The 20026-nt window shown below is 39.8% G+C and overlaps 1 protein-coding gene across 4 annotated transcripts in view; it reads left to right on the plus strand.

Annotated features, from left to right (window-relative positions):
- Positions 1 to 467: 467 nt before the first annotated feature.
- LOC119018439 (myocyte-specific enhancer factor 2A-like) overlaps positions 468 to 20026 on the plus strand; it is a 40365-nt gene continuing 20806 nt past the window's right edge. The window contains exons 1-3 of one of the 4 annotated variants that reach the window (XM_037096114.1): positions 468 to 625; positions 7298 to 7413; positions 19142 to 19554. The gene's annotated coding sequence lies outside the window, so the exon portion shown is untranslated. The remainder of the gene's footprint in view (positions 626 to 7297; positions 7414 to 19141; positions 19555 to 20026) is intronic. The other 3 variants (XM_037096115.1, XM_037096113.1, XM_037096116.1) reach the window with 3 other exon arrangements.

The raw sequence follows: 20026 nt of genomic DNA on the forward strand, positions 1-20026 counted from the left end.
TTTCTCCATTTCCAGATATATAGTCAGCAGTGTTGGAGAGGGAGGGAGGGAGGATTGGATGCTCCCAGCGGTTCAGCTGGATCAGACACTTGAACCTGTGACCTTTCAGTCACAAGCTTCCATCTTCCTCCCTCAGGCCAGAGCAGAAAATAATATCAGTGGCTCAGTTATTATACTGGGCTTGTGTTTGTGCTGACATGCTGTGCTGTATTTGCCAGCTGAAAAGTCTGTTTAGCTTTAAACTGTCCCTACTGCAAGGCAGCATCAATTCACCATTAATTCTGTCAAATGATTAATCAAATCTAAAACATACAGGCAGCAATATTCAGTCAATAACTGTAAAAACGGGCATAACATTTCTTACTACACCATCATACACGTAAACACTCTTGCATGCACACCTATCATCACACACACACACACACACACACACACACACACACACACTGCATGAGGGGTGAACCAAACACACGCGCGCGCAGACACAGTGGTGGGAGGAGCTACAGCTCTCGCGGCTCAGAGTTTGTCAGTTTGTTAACACCGCGGCCGAGAGTGTGTCGGGGAGAGTCTGTCTGCTGGAGACTGAGAACTACAGTATTTACCGAAGCACCGGGAGGGCTGAAGGGTAAGTAGAGCCAGCTCGTCCGTCTGAATGTGTTAGAAAGTGTGTTTACCGTCTGTCTTCTCTGCCGTGGAGGCTGAGAGGGAGGGGAGCCACAAACGGACGCTTCGTGGTGCTGCTGTGGTCTTCACGCTGGTCCGTTAGTTTCCCAAACACCCTAGAATAATGACAACAAATGTCCCGTACAGCTGAATGTTACACCGCCCAGTGGCTTCTTTATGGTATGATTTCGAGGCTAAGTAGCATACATGTGAGTACAGTACGTTTACTGTCCATGTTGTGATAAATCGAAGCGCTTTAATAGGAGGTTTATAAAACTTTGACTGAGTCTGCTGCGCTGTAACAAAACCCCACCAGCGCTGTTTAACTAGTTAGCTGTATTAAACTGTGGTAAGCTAGCTAGTTGGAGCGTTTTCTCCTCGGAATAGTTCGACATCACTTGCTTCCTGGCTCCAAAAGTATTTTATTTCCATGATATTCTCCAAGAGGGAACCAGCTGAAAAAAACACGGTCATATCAGTTGAGCTGCACAGTCATAATGAAAGTCCCTGCAGTAATGTCATAGTACAGTGGTCATATATAGCATTAGATAAATATACATTTAGGTAACCGTCTAATAACTGAAAACAATATTAGATGACAATAAGTCAGGTGATTGAGTTGGTATTTTCAAAGTTACAGCAGTAACTTTAATAGGCCCAGTTCACACAGGCCCAACTGAAGCACTCTGTGTTCGCCTGTTTGACATAAAGTAAAGTTTTGGTTCACCAAGCAGCTAATATAGCTCAGTCTCAATCACCTGACTTACTGTCATCTAATATTGTTTTGAGTTGAACTTTTGAATTTTTTTTTTTTCACAGAATGAGAACTGTGTATTTTCTATCTTCCATTAAAGTTGCTTTGAGATGGGATTACAGATGTTTGTTTGTAAGGCCTGTCCAGCTAACTCATGAAGATAAACGTTAAGCATTGGGGCAGGAACTGAAGAGTGACTGAACAGAGGGTCCAATACGCTTTGTGCCTCAAGCCAGAAATAGTTTAATCATGTCTGAATCTTAACCTCCAGTATGATTCAATAACTTGATGGCCCAGGGAGCATCTTCTCCTTTCACAGAGCTGTATGTTAAAGCATTTAAAGTTGGCATGGCTTCTTGAAGAATGCTCCCTCCCAGCCTCGCAGGTCTTAGTTCAGCCAGGACAGATATTTACCAGGATGGAAGATGTTCTCAAACTTTTTTCCCCCGGGGGGTTGGTGTCCTACAGTTGAATTCAAACAATCATGTTTAAGAGATGTTCTTTTAGGGGCTGTCTCAGGCTGTCGTTGTTAGCTGATAAACCCAAATCCACTTAAAAAGAATTTCCTTCAGAAGGTTATGGGTGACATCACTGATGCAGGATTAATGTTTTTTTTAATAGCCTATGCTGTAACTGTGCAGAATGTCAGACTTAGTGGGAATGTCTATGGAAAAACCCCATTGTTTAAAAAGCTATTGTGTAGGCGTGTAACAGAGTTTAAATCACAGATCATAATTCGTCAGACCAATATTTAAGACGTGTGACGTGTCAGGTCAATAGACAGAAACTTAGCTGCTCTGGAGCTCAGACCTTTTTGGTGCCCTGCTGCTTCGTCCCTGCTCTTTGTTTTCATATTTCATTAGCAGGGCTAGCAACATGTAGCATCACCTTCAATTATCCTCCCTGTCAGCGGACTGACAGTGCCTGTCTGCTGGCTTTAGTGATTACAGGCTTCAGGGGACAGGTAATCAGGTCATGGTTACACTGTCACCCTGTCAGACTGCTGAGACCACAGGGAGCATATGCATGAAAGAGCTCTCCCATCTCCAGGCAGTTATCTCTTAGCTGGCTTAGATATCTGGACACTGTCAATTCTGGAGCATAAATATTATTTTTGTTTGCACTATGGGGTAGTGTGTTGATGATTCTCTTCCTTTAGAGTTGAGCTAAATTATGATTTCAATAGTTTAGGGATAATTGATTTCTCCTATGAGCCAGTAGCACATCCAGGATTTGCACATTAGACACATGGAAAACTTACTGTATGTTAAATGTTTTGGCTTTAGATTATTTACTTAAAGAGGTCATATTATGCTTTTTGGGTTTTTGCCTTTCCTTTGTTGTGTTATTTAGCATTGTTGGAGTCTTTACTTTTGTAATTATTTAGATCACACTACTTATGAATTTAACAACAGTGTTAGCATGTTATCATGCTGACATGAGTATCAACATTTGTACAAAACATATCATATCAAGTTCTCATCACATGTTTATGACTTAGGGTCATGATGGGGCCTGGAGGGGATGGTAGAGGAGTTATTGGTGGGAAGGCTGCCACCCCAGCGACGGCGGTTTTACTGCATTTCAACATTTGTGAGTCTGGCTGTGATTGACGAGACCTCAGGACATCTCAAGCCTTGTTTGTGGTAACCAAAACTGGCATTTTAAGCCAAAACACCAAGTGTGTTTTGTGCCTAAACCTATCCAGACCATAAGAAAAACCTAAACATATCTTTGAACATATCACATATCTGTGATTTGCAGCAATGCACTATACCGGTCTTAATTTTTTAATTTCCAAGTGGCCGAAAACATTTCAATCTCTTGTTTGTAAACCAATGCTTCCCTTTCATTAGTTTGGAGATGTCACAAATAAGTTTCAACACATATTAGCATTTATTTTGCTGAGTGGTAGATAATGTTTTTGGAGGACTGGGTTCCGTTAAATTCGCAATGGCCTACAAGCTAATGTTCTTTCTGCCTTCTGCCCTCTGATACAGTTGATGACTTTATAGCTATCTCGATTATTTAGTAGTCCTGGATTAATTGTATTCTGAGGTTTGAAAATGCATTAAACTTTAACGGTTGCCAAGTCACATTCGCTTGGTCAGATTAACTTTGTGTGCCATGCACTGCACATTCTTTAAGGTACATGACATACATACTGTATGGTACTGTGCATTTCACTGAGAACTCTCGAGCATGATGGGTACATGCACATAATGTTCGGATTACTCCAAAACCTGGTAAATCTGATTAAGGTCTATTTCATTTGTTTACATTTAAAGGAACATAACTTCCATCTTCCCTTGATAGTTAGGACAGCCTATTCACAGAGGGATGTGAGGCAAAGGATCCAACCATCGGTCATCTCTGTATAATTCTAGTACAAACCATTTACATGATTGTGAGCATGTGGTGAAAATAGTGAAAAATATTTGAAACATGCATTAAAAGACATCGTAGTCCGTCTGTCAAGATGGAACAGGATGCCCTCCAGTGCTCACAAAATCATACACTACAAAGGTTGGCTGTTTGATATTGTTTCATGAGAATGACAAATAAAACTTTACTGTGTTGTAATGTAATCTGGATGGAAACTTTTCTTAGATCCCTGTCCATTTAATCAAATGCACTTGGTGTTTTTGTTCAAGAAATGTGATTTCACAGAGTATAGATCTGATGCATACCATTTTGTGAGCGGGCTGGTTCTGTTATATGGCATTTTAGTTACTAGAGGATGACCAATAGTGGATTTTTAAAGGCTTATACAAATATGATAGTTGGGAGAAGGAAAAAGCCGATAGCCAGCTTTGTTGGGGAAAAAGTAACAGGTACAACAAGTTTTCTTGAGTCATATTTTAAATGTTTATTTCTTTTTTAGATTGTCACTGTCAACATTGAATAATCTTGGACATTAACTTTATTAGAACTGTTGAAATGAACATCAGGGCCCCCTCTCTCTCCCCTAGTCCCTCCCATCCTCCCACTGACAAGTTACAGTGAGGCTTTGTAACATTAGTAACACAGAGTAATTGTAGAGATGTGCAGTACACAGTCGTTAATTTGAGTTGAAAAGATAGCAGGAGCTGTCTTTTTGAATTTAAGGAAATGTGTGATTTTAATAGATTACATCTGTGGTGGAACTGAATATGTTATACATGTGCTTTTATTTTGAAGGACACGTTTGAGACAGTAATGGGGAGTTGGGGGGAGAACAGCATCTCAAGAGGTAAGCTAGTGGGGGAGTTCCATGTTGTGGGTCCTGCTGAATAAATGTAGGTAACCTGATAGTCTTGTCTGTTGGTATTACCAGAAAACACAACAACATTATTAGAATCTGTTCCACTTACAATGGACTATGTGCTGTTCTGTGGCTGAACTGGCCAGGATTACTTCTGTTGCGTGTCCTGTTACATTATTAAATGCCACTCTTATTATCTCACTAATGTTTGTGCATATTCCCGGGGCAGGGAGGATCGTAAAGTGTGCGATTTAATTTCATGAATGGATGGATAGTTATGTGGCTGAAATAGTTGGAAGAGAGTTCAGCACATGTACAGTATGAAGTAACGTAACATTGACAGAATAGTTTGTGTTCCTGCCTGCCTGGCTGCCATCAGTGCCCTGTCCCTATTGTGGACAAGGTGCTGGGGTTTCATTATATATTCGAGACTAGATAAACTGAAATCAGGTCCGATGCGAGAGGTCTGGCAAAGATTTAACAGTAGCCCATATTTTTTAACCCTTTCGCCAGAGTAATATGTGGAAGGTAGCTTATTTCATGGAGTGGAGAATTACTTTCTGAAAAAAATCTCTCTGATGTAACGTGAGTCTCTCTTGTGGGGGGGTGATTCAAAAGATATTTTTAGGAGAAATGGCCCTCAAATTATGATAATTGACTCAGCATATCCTCCATGAATAATGGTGAACGCCTCTGTGTGGTCGGTGGACGCTGTGCAGCCATTGGCAACTATCAGAGCCAAGTTCAGCCAATAGCGATAGTTTGTAAAAGTTCCAGTTGGCGCCAATTTATTGGTCTGTTGATCTCGGAGAGGGCTGTGAGTTTATTTTGCATATGACCTCAGTATTAGAAGTAATTTATGTTAGTTAATGTCATGTTGGTTGTAGGTTGTTTTTTTTGTGCTTACATTTCATTGTTTCCACCATGAAAAGCGGGTCCCAAATCTGCCTCTTTTTGGCTCTTTGATGGTTGCTTCTTGTTTACATCTGGTACAAGTGATTGTCATTGTGCCATTTTATATAGTATTGCCATTGCCAATGTTAAAATACATGCAAGGTAATGAAGACATACAGCATACACTTCATGCGTTATGCATCTGAATAAAGCAGTAGAAAACACATCACCTCCTGTGTAGTGGCTGTGGTTTGAACAGATATGATTTGCATTGTGACCTATCAAGGCAGGAGGCAGGTTCAACCAAAGTAACCATGCCAGTCTTGACCGAACCAGTCTAACAACACGTCAACACAAAAGAAACACTATACACTAACACTATAATTCAACACTGGTATTTTCCTATGAAAGGTTCACCAAATCCTGGGTGTTCATAACTATAAATGTGATGATCATAGATTGAATGTATATCAAGTAAGTAAAAAAAAGAAGTAGAAAAATATCACTTTTGTGGCACTTTTGTATGATTAGCAAATGGATGATTAGCTAATAGAACCTGTTACCAGTAACATGGCAATCCAGTCTGTCAGTTCAGTTGCTTAGTATGGCTATATGGAGTCCATGTGTTTCCCAGTGGTATTTCCCTTCCCCTCCTAGATTCCCTAATGATAGAATATGTGGGGCCTTGTGGTAAATAGAAATAGCAACACTTCTGAGGGACAGGCTTCTCTCTTTGCACCACACGCTGAAGAAATAGAGGCTGCACTGTGTGTATGTGTGTGTGTTTCATCGAGAGGCTATTTCAAGTCCTCTGTGACTGACTGACTGACTGACTGACTTAGATTTTCTAGTCAATTACGTGGCCTGCTTTGGCCCAAGCTAATGCAGCCGGCTCCTGTGTGGACTAATGCATTTCTTATCCACTTTGATTAGCTGTGGTGATGCCTGGCTGAACCAGTGACTGTATCTCACACAGCAGAGAAGATGATCTTTAACTGACTGTTGTTGCTGTGGAGGCTTGTTGTGTGCTTGTGACCTGTCTGTGCTGATGCTAACATCAAGACTGATGTGATTATGGAACAGCACAAGCTCGTTTTAGTTTGGTCTATGGCACTTAAATCTTCTCACTAAAGTTTTTATGAGCCACATGGAAAATCCTCTTCTGCTTGATGTTATTTTACAGACATCAGACCTGTTTTGGAAATATGATTCTTGTATTTTCACTGATGGTTTCATTACATTCAGCAATAGTCATCACAGATGGTCTTCACACAAACAGTTGAGTGCACACTTACATGTCATGTTACTCATTTGAAGAGAAAAGCAGTGTGTTCTCAATGGGAGAAGAAGAACTCTTAAGTTAGTTCAGTTCAGTTACTGCTAATATATCTCCAAAATAAGAGAACTTTAGCATTTACTTCCCCCCTTTGGTGCCAACACTGTAAAAAACGTATCGTACAAAGTAGATCATTTTTATAATTTCATGTCAAAAATATCCCATTACACTATCATAAAATGTCAGTGACGTGAGGGTGAAATGGGGTTTTGAGACAGTTTTGACATCAGGAACACCTTGTATTCATTGTATTTTACTTGATTTTGATATGGCTCAAGTGTAAAAACAAACATGACAGTTGGAGCCACAATTTGAATTTCAAATTTCACCAGGCCCAATTTTCTATTCTACTGTAAAAGTATGAAATTAAGATACTAATTTTTTTTTTTTTTTGGTTTTCTTTCAGAATCTAAGAGCGTCAGAAAGAAATTGCTGCCTGTAATATCATCTCAGCTGTATCCATCCTCCAAGTTTGAAGTTGAAGTGAGTTCCTCCTGCCACAAGACACACCAACACTTTCAGGTAATATCTGATAGCTCTTCTTATTTTTTTTCTTTCATAGATTTGTTGCAACAGCTCTTGATAACTCTAATGCAGGTTTTATTGTCAAAACAGCCTTATTTATGGGTCCTCCTTCTCTGGCTATACTTAGGCTATATCAAATTTCTTGGGACAACTGCGACTGATAATTAAAGCCATTCATTTGGGTTAAGTGGTATAAAACCTTAGATTCTGTGTTCAGTATTAATGCATTTGCAACTATAAATCTCCAGATTCAAATTACTTGTGTATCTTTAAATAAAAGTAAAAATGAAATCATGTTTACTGTGTTTAGGGGTCTCCTCTCCTCTCCTCTCCTCTCCTCTCCTCTCCTCTCCTCTCCTCTCCTCTCCTCTCCTCTCCTCTCCTCTCCTCTCCCTGTGGTTTATGGAAAAGCTCCTAATCTATTGGACTTTAGAGCTCTTCCTGTAGGGGGGGTCCCCCTAGTAATCAGGCCTGAGCTGGTCCTTCCAGCCAGCCAAACCTCTGGCTGCCTGCCGTCTGACCGCTGGGCCACACACCCGCACATTTGATGCTAAAAATGCCGCAGAGGAGCTCAGAAATTACACTCAATAAATACAGAAATCAAATAAAACAATTTCCAAATATTAGCCTTGCAATCTACTTTCCTGCAGACATATAAAACTGGCTTTGTTGCTCTCAGTAAATAGGTTTCCCTTGGCCCTGCCAACTTCAACAGTAATGCTGGGTCAATGGCAGCGTGGCTTGGCTTAATTAAACTCAGTGTTGATTTGCAGAGACAGGATCCAGACCAGAGAGTGGTTTGGGTCTGCTCAGAGTCCTGACACTGTTCTAAATGGTGCCAACACCTCATTAATGCTGGCTGTACATGGGGACCCTATCACTCCTTGCTGAGTTGAGGGCTAGGTTATATCAGCAACTTCCAAAGGTTGTGCTCAAGAATCTGTTTAACTTAAAAAACTAGAGAAACACATCTGAATGAGTTGTGCTTGATAGTGCTTTATTAGTTTCCTGTGGATGTTGTTTTATTGAATTGATTTGATGGGACTTAGATTATTTGTTTATTGAAAATCTGAGCATCGCTTTAAGTCAGTAAGAATTCATTATGTCAGTAATAATAAGTGGAACCAATTCTGTGACTACAATTTGAAGTCAGCTTGCCTCGCTGTAGCCCTGTGATTCAGGCTGATGTTAATTTCCCACAGAAGCACCCAGTGTGATTTCACACGCAGCTTTCAGCAATTATACACCCCAGTCCCAGGTGGCACAGCTGATCCCTGCTGTAATATTTTTTCATGCCAGAAATTCAGCAAAATGCACACAGTTGTGCACATATTTTAGCTTTATAAGTCCTCCCCAGAATAGTCTCGAGTCAGTTTGCAGTGTATACGAGTTGCACCAGCTGCTCACACATTCTGAAAGAAATGGAAAGGAAGTTTACATTATAATGAGGTCAGATGGTTAAACATGTATTGTACTTTTATGTCTTAGGGATAGAGCTGGACATTGGGGTGTTAAAATAATTTTCCGATATTTTTGTCGATATTGAGATACATGAGAAACATTGTTACATCATAACATTATAGAAGGTTCTGAAAAGCACTTCATAAATGTTAAAACAGGGCTACAGAATCATAAATATCACAATAGTTTTGATCAAGTATCTCAATATGGATGTTGCAACAATATTCTAGGGATAGCTTGGAACATAAGATCTTCGATACATCATCATTAATGTGGATATGAGTAGGTAAAAGCTTGTTAAGTTCAGAAAATGACATCACTTTTCTATAATGCAGCCTTTAAAACCAGGAAAAAACAATACTTATGCTAAATCGTGGTATCACAATATCCAACATCGACTGTATACTGTATAGTCTCTTAAAAACAGTATGCTAACCCTAGTTTAAGACCGTTAGTAATCGATTAAATGAGTAAACAGGGGCTATTTTGGATATCATGTCTGTAGAAATGTATCAAACATGTTCCAGCAGCCCTACGCTGTTCGTCTGCATGCACAGCTTGTTCTGAGCACCAACTTGCACGTCAGTCTTTCTGCCCATCTTAACAGGCGTGTTAACACAATGTAAGCACTCATTTCATACTCCTCTGTTGATCAGGAGACATGGTTACCTTGAGTGTCAAATGTCAGAAGTAGCTCCACAGCATATGAATTTTCAACCATTTGAAATGTGTGCTTTGAAGACTGTGTCAGTTACTTGTCTCTATAATCTACTCACACACCACCTAAAATACTTTAGTGGCAAACATACAGGAAATGCCACGTGGAAAGGAGCAATTTTTGATACTTGTGTACACACCAGTGTTATGAGATACAGGATGAATGCAAGTGAAAAGATTTGCACGATGGCTTCAGCTGAACTCTATTTGTCCCAAACACTGACTTGAAAAGAGTTCACTGTTTACCCAGTAATCTTAGAGAGAGATGGTAGTGTTGGAGCGTGTGCGTGTGTGTGTGTAGGGTGGGTTAGGGGTGGGAGGAATACCAGATTGCATGAAGGACCCTCAGGATAGAGGCCTCAGATCTACTTACCATCTCTTCACAACATTAAAAGGATGATATTACTTTGCTGAAAGCACAGAATTTCAATGAGAGCAGGAACAAACATAAATGTTAAAGAATTCATTATAACATAATTCAGTAGATCAAACGATTAGACTGAGGCTAGAGATACTTCTCGGTGATGAAGGCAAGTGGCTCTTGCAGTGAGCACAGAGCTGTGCAGATCAACAGTGTATACTGTAAATTGTGTATGTGGTGTTTTGTATGTCCATAGTGTATGATTGGAGAGTGCTTTACTTTCTGCCTCAGCGTTGTTGTCAAGACACATTTTTTCTTGAGTTGTTCCCAAACTACTGTTCCCTTGGAGTCCAGCAGAGCAGGGTTTCTCTGAACTGTGGGGCTTGGAGCCCCTGGGGGGGCACAGAGACATTGCAGGGTTCCACACATGACTGGGATAGAAAATGAGATGCTGAATAGATCCGTTTCATTTTGAAACAATAAACAAACGAGTGTTTTCACACCAGTGATATAGTTATGTAGTGGGAGGAATCTTTGCTTAAGTGAATGTTTTCCCCATTCTGTATTTCTGTTTTAAGTTTTCCTTTATCCATAATTTCAGTGTGACACATCATAGAGGCAGAACTGTTCTGGATAATGTAACAGCTAGGAATAGGACGATATTAGATTATCATGTCATGATTATCCTCGGCAAAACTGTTGCAACTCCCAAAATAATGCCGAGGTGTTTGTCCGAAGGGCAGACATCGATCTTAGGCATGTTCTGCAGTTGAGCACCTCATCATCTGATTTTCAGGTTGATATCCACAGTATCCCCCATACATCCAATTTAACTTATTTTGGGGGGGGGATACAATTACTGAAAAGATGCAATTCAAAGAAAATCAGGAAATTACATAAAATAACTTGAAGCCATGTAATTGTATTTTTTTTGAGTGTGTGTTGTGCTTAAGTTCTCACATCACTTTGTTATGTAAAGAGGATATTTTACCTTTTATTTTTCACCAGAAAAACAAGACATTTTCCCAGCTGTTCATCTTTTTGCACTGCTGCCTCAGAACATTGTAGGAGTGCTCCAACTGCGCGTCACAAAATATTGACGGAATAAATGAATGGGACATTTATGTTTGGAAGTGGGGGCTTCAGAAAGAGCATCTCTCACTTTGGAGGTTCATACTGCCAAGATTTACTCAGCAAGGCTTTTCAGAACGCTTAAGGAAATGCAAGTACAATAGACATATATGACAAATTTGATTAATCTCGCTCTGTTGTTCCCGCTCATAGGGGAATGTTGCGTCAAAACTATTTCTTTGCCAGTGTTTCTTTGCCATTTTCCATGATATTTTTATTGGGTAATAAAATTATGTTGGTCACTGATTGATTCTGGAATGATATTCATATCTTATTTCTTAACTGAATCTTTGCAAAGAAATGTGCTGCTTAGTCTCAGAATCAGTAAGATTGGTTGGTATCAGTTTCTTGATCAGGGTTACTTGAGAGCCAAATTCTAAATGGGCTTGAAACCTGGTAGAGTTCATTCTATATATATGAGTGTGTTGGGGGATCCTGACATGGAATATCTTTTGCTTGTTATACATATTATACCGTATGCTGCATGATTACAATTTGGAAATTGGACATGTAGCCAAGATAATTTCACTGCACCTCCGTCTAAGATTACTTCACCTCAGTATCACATCTGATAGCTCTGCATGGAAACGTGATCATAGCAGAGAATATAAAAACACACGTGTCCGTATTCAGCTGAAGGCCAATTAATGTATTTTATGAAAGGAACTGTGAGTATGGAGGCGTAGTCATATTTTACAGGCAGCTTGTGTTTCAATCTGTGTTGCAGGCATGACATCAGTGTCTCTGTGTTGAGACAGGAAAATCTTATCCCTCTGCCACTTTCATAAAAGAAACACAATAATGAAATGACATCACAGTGGGCCGGTAATTAAATGAGCAGACTGCTGTCTTGGAGTTTTACTAGGCTGAGAGATTGTGACTAACAGTGCGGCACGCTGAAGAATAGAGAGTGAGTGAACACAGCCCTGAAGCTATGGGCTTGTTGAGTAGGAAATTCACTCATTGATTTTCATCAGTGCTACATCATTATTGTGATGTCTCGTTATCATACCATGACTTATATATGTATATACACACTTGCATTCTTTTTTATACCCTTCTTTAGTGACTCATACTTGACACAGTAACACAGCATCTCAGCTTGCAGCTAACTGACTTTGGGAGTCGGGTGGTGTGGCATATGACAGTTTATGCCAGCTAATCTGCCTGGCTTTCAGCCTGGCATTAAATGGCTGGGCTGCTGGTGGAGGGAGAAGAGTTTAATTATTACATTTCAGTCAAAACCTCATTAGCTCAGTGACCTGCCAAGCAGCAAAGGCAAGCGTCGATATTCAGGCTGCATGATACCAGAGGCTAGCCTGTCTCACAGTGGGTGATGAATTAATCACTGCCTGTGCTGCTGCCGTGCTTGGCAGCAGACAACAGTAGCAGCGTTTGGTTTCCTTGCTCCTGTCTTGCTAGGGAAAGGCATGTTCCTGCCTCAGTAAGCCACAGAAAAGGGCAAAGTGGAACATTTTACGATCAACTTTACTGACGCTCAGGTTTTCTCATTGGGCACATTTACAAGGAGAATCATTTGCAGCTGTCGTTGCTGGTCTTAACGTGAGAGTAAACCACTGCTTATTCAAAGACTGTGTATTGTGCCCGGCAACATTTGCATAAGAAAATGCAAATTTCATCGTTCATTCTTTCAAGTAGCTGCAAGTCTGTTATGTTTTTACATAAATTGTCATTCGTTTTCCCAACATCAAAGAAAACTCCTATTCACATCTGGGCATGTGGGGAGGCTCGACTCATTGAATGCTACTATAAACAGGGAAGTGTTAAACACTTCAGCCAGTAAACAAGCCTGCTGATCTCACTTCACCTCCCTCAGGGAGCAGGTCCACCACGAAGCCTGACTGTTTACCATGAGTTCCCCCAAGAAACTTTATAAAAACTCCATTTATGAGAACTTCAAAGAATGTCCAGGCTTGCCGGCGGGGGGATGAATCTTCTATCAGTCTGCCTAGTTATGCCTTTGAGCAAGAGCAAGAGAACATCTCTCCCTCCCTCCTGATGGATATGATGCAAATAAGCTGCTGGAGGAAGAAGGACAAGATTGAGCTAAAAAGGGGGAGAGAAAAAGCATGGAGGTAGGCAAAGCTGCAGGGAAGGTAAAGGCATGAATAAGGAATGTGATCTGTGTCATCAGTCCTTAACACTTCTGCAAACAGTGATGAAACAGAAACTCTTTCATCCTCCAACAAATGGCCATGAATCTCTAAAAATGGCCCAACCAAAATTATGTTCACTCTTCCACATAATGGAGACAGTGGTTACTTTATTCTACGGGTTGCAGAAGATTAGGGTGTTACCTAGTGGTGCATGCTGGGTAACATCAGCTGGAAGCATCATTGATTCACTGTTGGAGTGACTGTAGCAGAGGTCACAGTGAGGTCAGCACAATTAGAGATGAACCCATGGTCTTTAATGAGGAGGAGGGATGAAAGGGTTGCCAATTACTCTGTGCTGCTTTGTACTGAAAACAACCTGGTGCTGTTAAGACGCAGCATGATTAACCTTCTGCGGCTCCAACTTTGTTTATTCGTTACAAAAGAAGACATTAAAGGACGGTGTGTTAATTAATGCTCATGATGATGTTGAACCTTTGTTTGCTATTTTTACACTTACTGTTGACCCTTTTTAGTGGGTTTTTTTAGGGTCAAAAGCCAGTGTTGTAGGCACCCTGCCATGTTCTCTTGCAAACTGGATGCCAAAGGATGAAATGTGTACACACATGCAGATTTGGGGGGATAGATGCAGAGGTTGCTTTAACTGAATATTTTCCATCTTTTATTGATCTAACAATGATGTAAAGATCTGAATTTTGACAGATTATAACACAGGATACAATCTACTGTAACGTAATTAAATTCACCTGCAACACTGTCACCACATGAACACCACCTGCAGTAGCACCTAGCCCCACCTCCGAAATCTGGGCACTGGCACTATGTTGAAGAGCTACAGATTGGAGGTCATTAAGCGCATGCTGTGGGATTTCCTCCCAAAGAAGAGAGTGCTTACAGGACTTCAAATCTCTGACTGTGGAGCTGTTAATAGCAGACTCTGCCGTAGCAGCAGAGCATGGGTTCAGGGCAAAATTAAAACAAGGAGTTGACTTCCCAAGGCAAAGATGCCTCTGCAGACATCTCCCTTGTTGCATTTGATTACACAGCAACACTCAGTTAAAGTCTGTACTGACCAGGAGTTCGAGTTCAAGCTAGGTTATAGCAGGTCAGTTGAGTTCAATTAAAACATTACTTTGGTTTATAATTGCATCATTAATATGCCACTGTGTTCTAGTGTCCTCCACTTTCACTGTAAACATTAAAATAGATCATTAATCTATTTCTTGTGGTGTTGACATGAAAAAGGACCACATGGTCAGTGTCTCTGTCTATCTTTTCTCTCCCTGCCCCTTTAAGTGCATAATCTGTAAGGTTGGTTTGCATATTGAATTGTATTGTGATGGAATATAAAATTAAGTGCTATTATATGGATAGATTCTTAGATTCTATTGATTCTTATTCTATTATAATAGAATTGAATTTAATATAAATTTAATTAAAATGATGTGTAGTGATATGATGGAACTGTAATGATTCTCAGTCAGCTGCTTGTTTGTGTTGTGTAGAAGCCAAAGCTTATTCTGCAGTTTGCACTTAATGAGAAAGATGTGGGAGGAGGTGTTTGGGAGGGGGAATTCATCTTATTTTCCCTCGTTGTCAGACAGGTCATGAAACAGGAAGTAGTTTATCATAGCTATCAGGATGTTACCAGTGTGGAGGAGTTTTATTCCGTGTTATGTCCAGTATGCTGTCATCATTCTGTGGTAATGATTACTTTTCTGTTTCTTGATCATGTGATTTTAAGTCAGGGTCTGATAACTACCAAGCCTCAAAATCTTCCCACTGTATGTGTTGATGAGGACACAATGAAGACCACTGGTAACCATTAAAAGTTGCCCATATTTGTTGATCTTAGATCTGTATTTACACTTTTAATGACAGAGCTAGCTGAGATTTTGAGATAGTGGTTGAATGTCCTAGTAATTCCAAAATGTTTTTTGATTGACTGGGATTTTATTGCTGGTTTAACCTTCAGTTATTGAAGTATTTTTTTTTTTGGGAACCATGGCATTATTCAGCAAAAGCCTGTTTGAAACTCCCACTCAGTACACTTCACATTTCCTAAGAACTATCCAGATGTTAGCTAAGAAATTGTTGAATGCTAATGTTAGCTAATGGGTTATCGTATACATAATTTTACCTTGAAAACTGGTCTGATGTCCCTCCAGATTTTGATTATCCATAAGCTTTTCGCTTGTTGATCAATTGGAAAGCGTTTACACAACTTGCAACCTGGAACACAGCAGCACACCACCTCAGCACTTGAGCTTCCCACCCTGAGTGTAATGTCAGCAGAAAATGGCCCCCACGCGTATATGATCTATTGCTTTCTTGCGAAGAGTAGTAAATGGTTAGCTTAGCTTAGCCTCACAAACAAATCTGCCTACAAGTTCATCTTAAGCTCACTATTTTACATGTTTTATATCATTGGTTTATTATATGTAGTGTTAAATGAAAATGACGATTGGTGTTATTACCTTTGGTCGGAGCTGGGCTAGCTGGTTCCCTCTGTTTCCAGCCTTTATGATAAGCTAAACTGACCAGGCCATCATAGCTCTATTTTACATTTGAGATTACAGATGCATACAGTAAAAGTATGCAAATGGTTTTGATCAAATCTATCTCTCAGCGAAAAAGCAAAAAAAAAACAAACAAATTTTCCAAAATGTCAAACATTTTTAAAGCCTGCTGTGCCTTCCATTCGTGCCAGAGGAAACTTGCTGTGCATAGGAACTTTTGAAATTGTAGAGAGGAGGAAAAGGGAATTTGTTGACGGCTGTTGTATAGTGGCAATCTGAAATGCTGTTTTCAGCAAACAGAGGAAAATATTTTTTGTTTTTCTGCACAATGCTGTAAAGCATTCAGTATACTTTTATGAGTTGGAAAATGATAGATGGAAACCCCTAGGCAACTTTTAACAAAACAACATTAAGTGACATTCTGCTAATGTATCAGCATAACAGATATAAAATCCTGTGCAATCCAACCTTGGAAAAGTATGTTTCACAGCCTCACAAAGCATGGTCACACTTTGATCCACAGGAATTGGATTTCATGGGTGAGATAAAAAGAAGAGCATTTGGCAGTGAGAGGGTTTGCTCAGGGGGCTTAGCACTTCTTGTTAAAGATACATCCTTGGAGGGGAAGCAGGATTCGAAGTTAAAGAGAGGTGTTGAGAAGGTCAAAGCAAGTATAGATTAGAAAAGTGGCTATTTTTCTGGCCATTGGAAATTATTAAAAGACGTAAAGAAGTTATATTACAAAATACTAAATATCCAGAAAATAAATGAAGAACTAATATTGTTATTCAAAAGTGTTACTATTTTACAAGCTGAAGAGCAAAGATACTACAAACATACACCCCATTCTGATCAAAGGAAATTCATGTGGGAATCATACAGATTCATGCAGTATGAACACACGTAGGTTGTGTTTCAGGGTTTTGAGTTTTGTGTGAAACTGTGTGACCAGTTATTTTATTCTGCATGCTACAAATCCATTTTAATAAATCATCTGAAGACACTTGATTGCCAAAGGGTATTAACTATTCAAAAATATACGATGAGCCAATTAGATTCTGTGCTAAATTATCAGAAAAATGTTTGTGAGCTGTGCTGCTCATTGTATTAGATTAGGTGAGACTAATGTAATTAAACTACAATGAATAGCGAATCGCTGTGCATGTTTGTGTGAGTTCTGGTTGCTGCAGCTTGTTGGCTCATCCTGGCGGTTTTATTGATTTTTACAACTGCCAGATAGAGTTTCTCCCACAGTAACATATTACATCTGTATTGATCAGGACAACTTGTCTTTTGAACACATGAAATGTAGAACAGGCTTGGTTGTTGCTCCACAGATTTGGCAGCATGAAACAAATATTTACTGTCACAAAGGGAGAAAATTGTAAGCAGTGTTTATTCTTTATTTTAGATTCTCTCTCTTACCAACATAACAACACTCACAGGACACCAAATATATTTTCAGTGACAATGATCCTTAATCAGAACTACAACCATGTATCAGGGCAAATCTTATGCCTGGAAACAACATTTATATTATATTTGGTTTAATATAAACTGACTTAAAGCACAAAGCAGACAAGACACAGGGTGGAAATTCCAAAACTTAATCTCAGTCCTGCACATTGTATTTGTGCCGTGTGCCCAAATCACTGTAGTGTGTGTTTCTACACTGGAGTATAATCCAGGCAACACGCATGTAACACAACTTAGTTGTGAAGAAAATAGTAGTGTAAACAAGGTTGATTAGGGATAAGAATTGTTTGCTTTATAGCAGTTTTATTAAATTAAATTTGTTGAGTTAGCTATTCAACTCAGTCAATGGAGTTTCTTTTTCAATTGAATTAAGATCGATTGTAGAATCAACTTTTTCTATTTCAGTGATGATTAGCCAGAACTTCATATAGATTACATAAACTTTTGCAATAATGTGAAACCTTTCTTTATTCCAAAAACAAAAAACAAACTGAAGTACAACTGCAAGCAGCAATTCCAGGTTCAATACCTCTTTGCGGTCAACGGCAGGAAATGGTGCCGATGATTCAAAATCAAAGTGGCAAGCAGCATGGAGCAGACTTCAGACTTCACAAAGCTGCTCTAAGTGACATTCTACCTCAGAAGGGAGAGTGAGACCAAGCACATACTTGTTTAATCGCAACACTGTATGCAGCATGTCAGTTGTTGACCACTGAAAGTGCTGCCATTTGCCCCTACTTTAATTGGATGACATAAATACTTAGTGTGTATGTTCAGGACAGATAGATGGATTTCGCAGTTGAAGTAAACCAGGATTGCGCCATCCTTTTCTAAACTTCTTTGATTGATGGTGTATCTCAGTCCAGCAAGGCTGTATATCAACTTTGGTGTAAATAGAATGAAAATCCCCAAAGTTCTATTTATATTAATGTTTTTAACATAGTACCATTTGCAAGAAAATCAATCGTGGTGGACTTTTATGTTCCAATTTGCACTTTAGTGGTACACATTGAGCTAAGCTTCTTTCCCCAATTCCAAGTCAAGGAGACCCATTGTAGGAGGGGTGTGACCTTTCCAAAATCGTGTTTTGGGGCATTAACTAACCGCACCATCTGGATGATTGCAGTCATAAGTCTTTGGAAGCATTTGTACCTAATTTCCAATTATTGGGCTAAGATTCATGTAACAAGCTAATTTTAGCTCCCAACATTTTGAGATGAAGCATAAGACAACATATAATAACATAAACAGGCACAAACTCACTAGGGTTCTTCCCCTTCAGGTTTTGAACCCTAACTAATCGACTGTGACATAAGTTGCAGAAGTTGTCGCAGACAATATTGGCCCTATGATTAATGCTACAACAGTGCTACAAAAATCCTTCCGCTTTCAAGCACTTGGATCTAGGATCTAACTAGATCAGACCACTATTAAGTGACTTAACACTGCCTCCAGGATTTAGCGGATCCAAACTATCTAACATAGCAATTAAACTGAATCATCAACTCAAGAACACATGCTAAAAGAAATGTTAGTTGTCCATTTTCCCATGGAAAAAGCGGAGATTGGTGGACATTATTCTTTTTCTCTATTCAAAGTATTTTTTTCTTGCCATCAGGTCATAGAGATTGTAAAACTGGCAAATCCTTGTGACCTTTAAATCCCAAATATACAAATATTCTTTGTCTTTTACAGCATCTGAACTGACTGGGTACAGGGTAGAGGACAGGGTGCAGTGTCTTGCAAATCAATGTGCAGTTATTTTAACAACTTAGCTCAAATGTTCAGGATGACAAAAACAAGTATACTATCGAAGGGTGACTGTTTTAAATCAGCTAAGCCTTTTCTATTTGATTTTATTTGTCCTTCATGTATCTGTTGTCTGGGTCATTTTGGTGACTAATATTATCTTTCCTTAATTGCAGAGGTCATTGAGATCAACAAATAATCACCAATACATTTCCACTGGTGCATGAGAAATGCACTTGTCCATGCCCCAACCCTGTGAACTGGGTCTATAGTGGGGGTTATGGTGGCTCAGCTCTGGGATCCACATGCTGCAGTAATCCAGAAAGGGTTAGGATAAAGCCTGGCTTCGCCTCACTCTCTGCCTCCTCCCAGATCAGATGAGATTAGGAGAGAGCTAAGGAGCTCTGAAGGAAGGCAGGGCTCAGAAACACTGAGGCTGAGGAAAGGAGGGACACAGCAAAGCAGGTGGGCAGAGGAGAAAGTGGGAGAGCAGAGGCAAGTTCACGTAAGACTCTCAAGACTGCGGGCTGGATGTTGGTGCACACGGAGTAGCATTGCGGCTGAAGAGAGTTTGGATGTGTGCAGTGAGGTAGATATGCTATATTTCTCTTTGTCTTTCTCAGTTAGTGTGATCTTGAGTCCTCATTGCTGGTTGGTCAGTGAACCTTGGAGCACTGTATGCCCTCCAGGTGGACGTCCGTGCAGTAAGGTGAAAAGAGGCAGTGGATTGGAATTGGCAGTGACAAAAATTGCAGTGCAGCTGAATGTTGATACTAAACTGAAAAGGCCACTGGAAAAAGAAAGCCTGAAGACTCATTGCAGGATCCCCAAGATTTTCACAAGTGACAAAGAAAACTGTGTTATAGTTGGGAGGACAGTAATCTTCGTACAGAATCATTTCAGAAAGTGGGTCAAAAATGTCTCCAGAAAACCCCATTGATAGATGTATCATTCAACAAGTTCTGACTTGGATTTTTTTGGTACAACCTTCTGTCTTGGTACACTGTATGACACTGCACTGTTTGTGCAAGTTTTGAATGCCTTTGCTGAATATGAATTGT

The sequence above is a fragment of the Acanthopagrus latus genome, chromosome 4 (genome assembly GCF_904848185.1).
Source record: "Acanthopagrus latus isolate v.2019 chromosome 4, fAcaLat1.1, whole genome shotgun sequence".
Lineage (NCBI taxonomy): Eukaryota > Metazoa > Chordata > Actinopteri > Spariformes > Sparidae > Acanthopagrus > Acanthopagrus latus.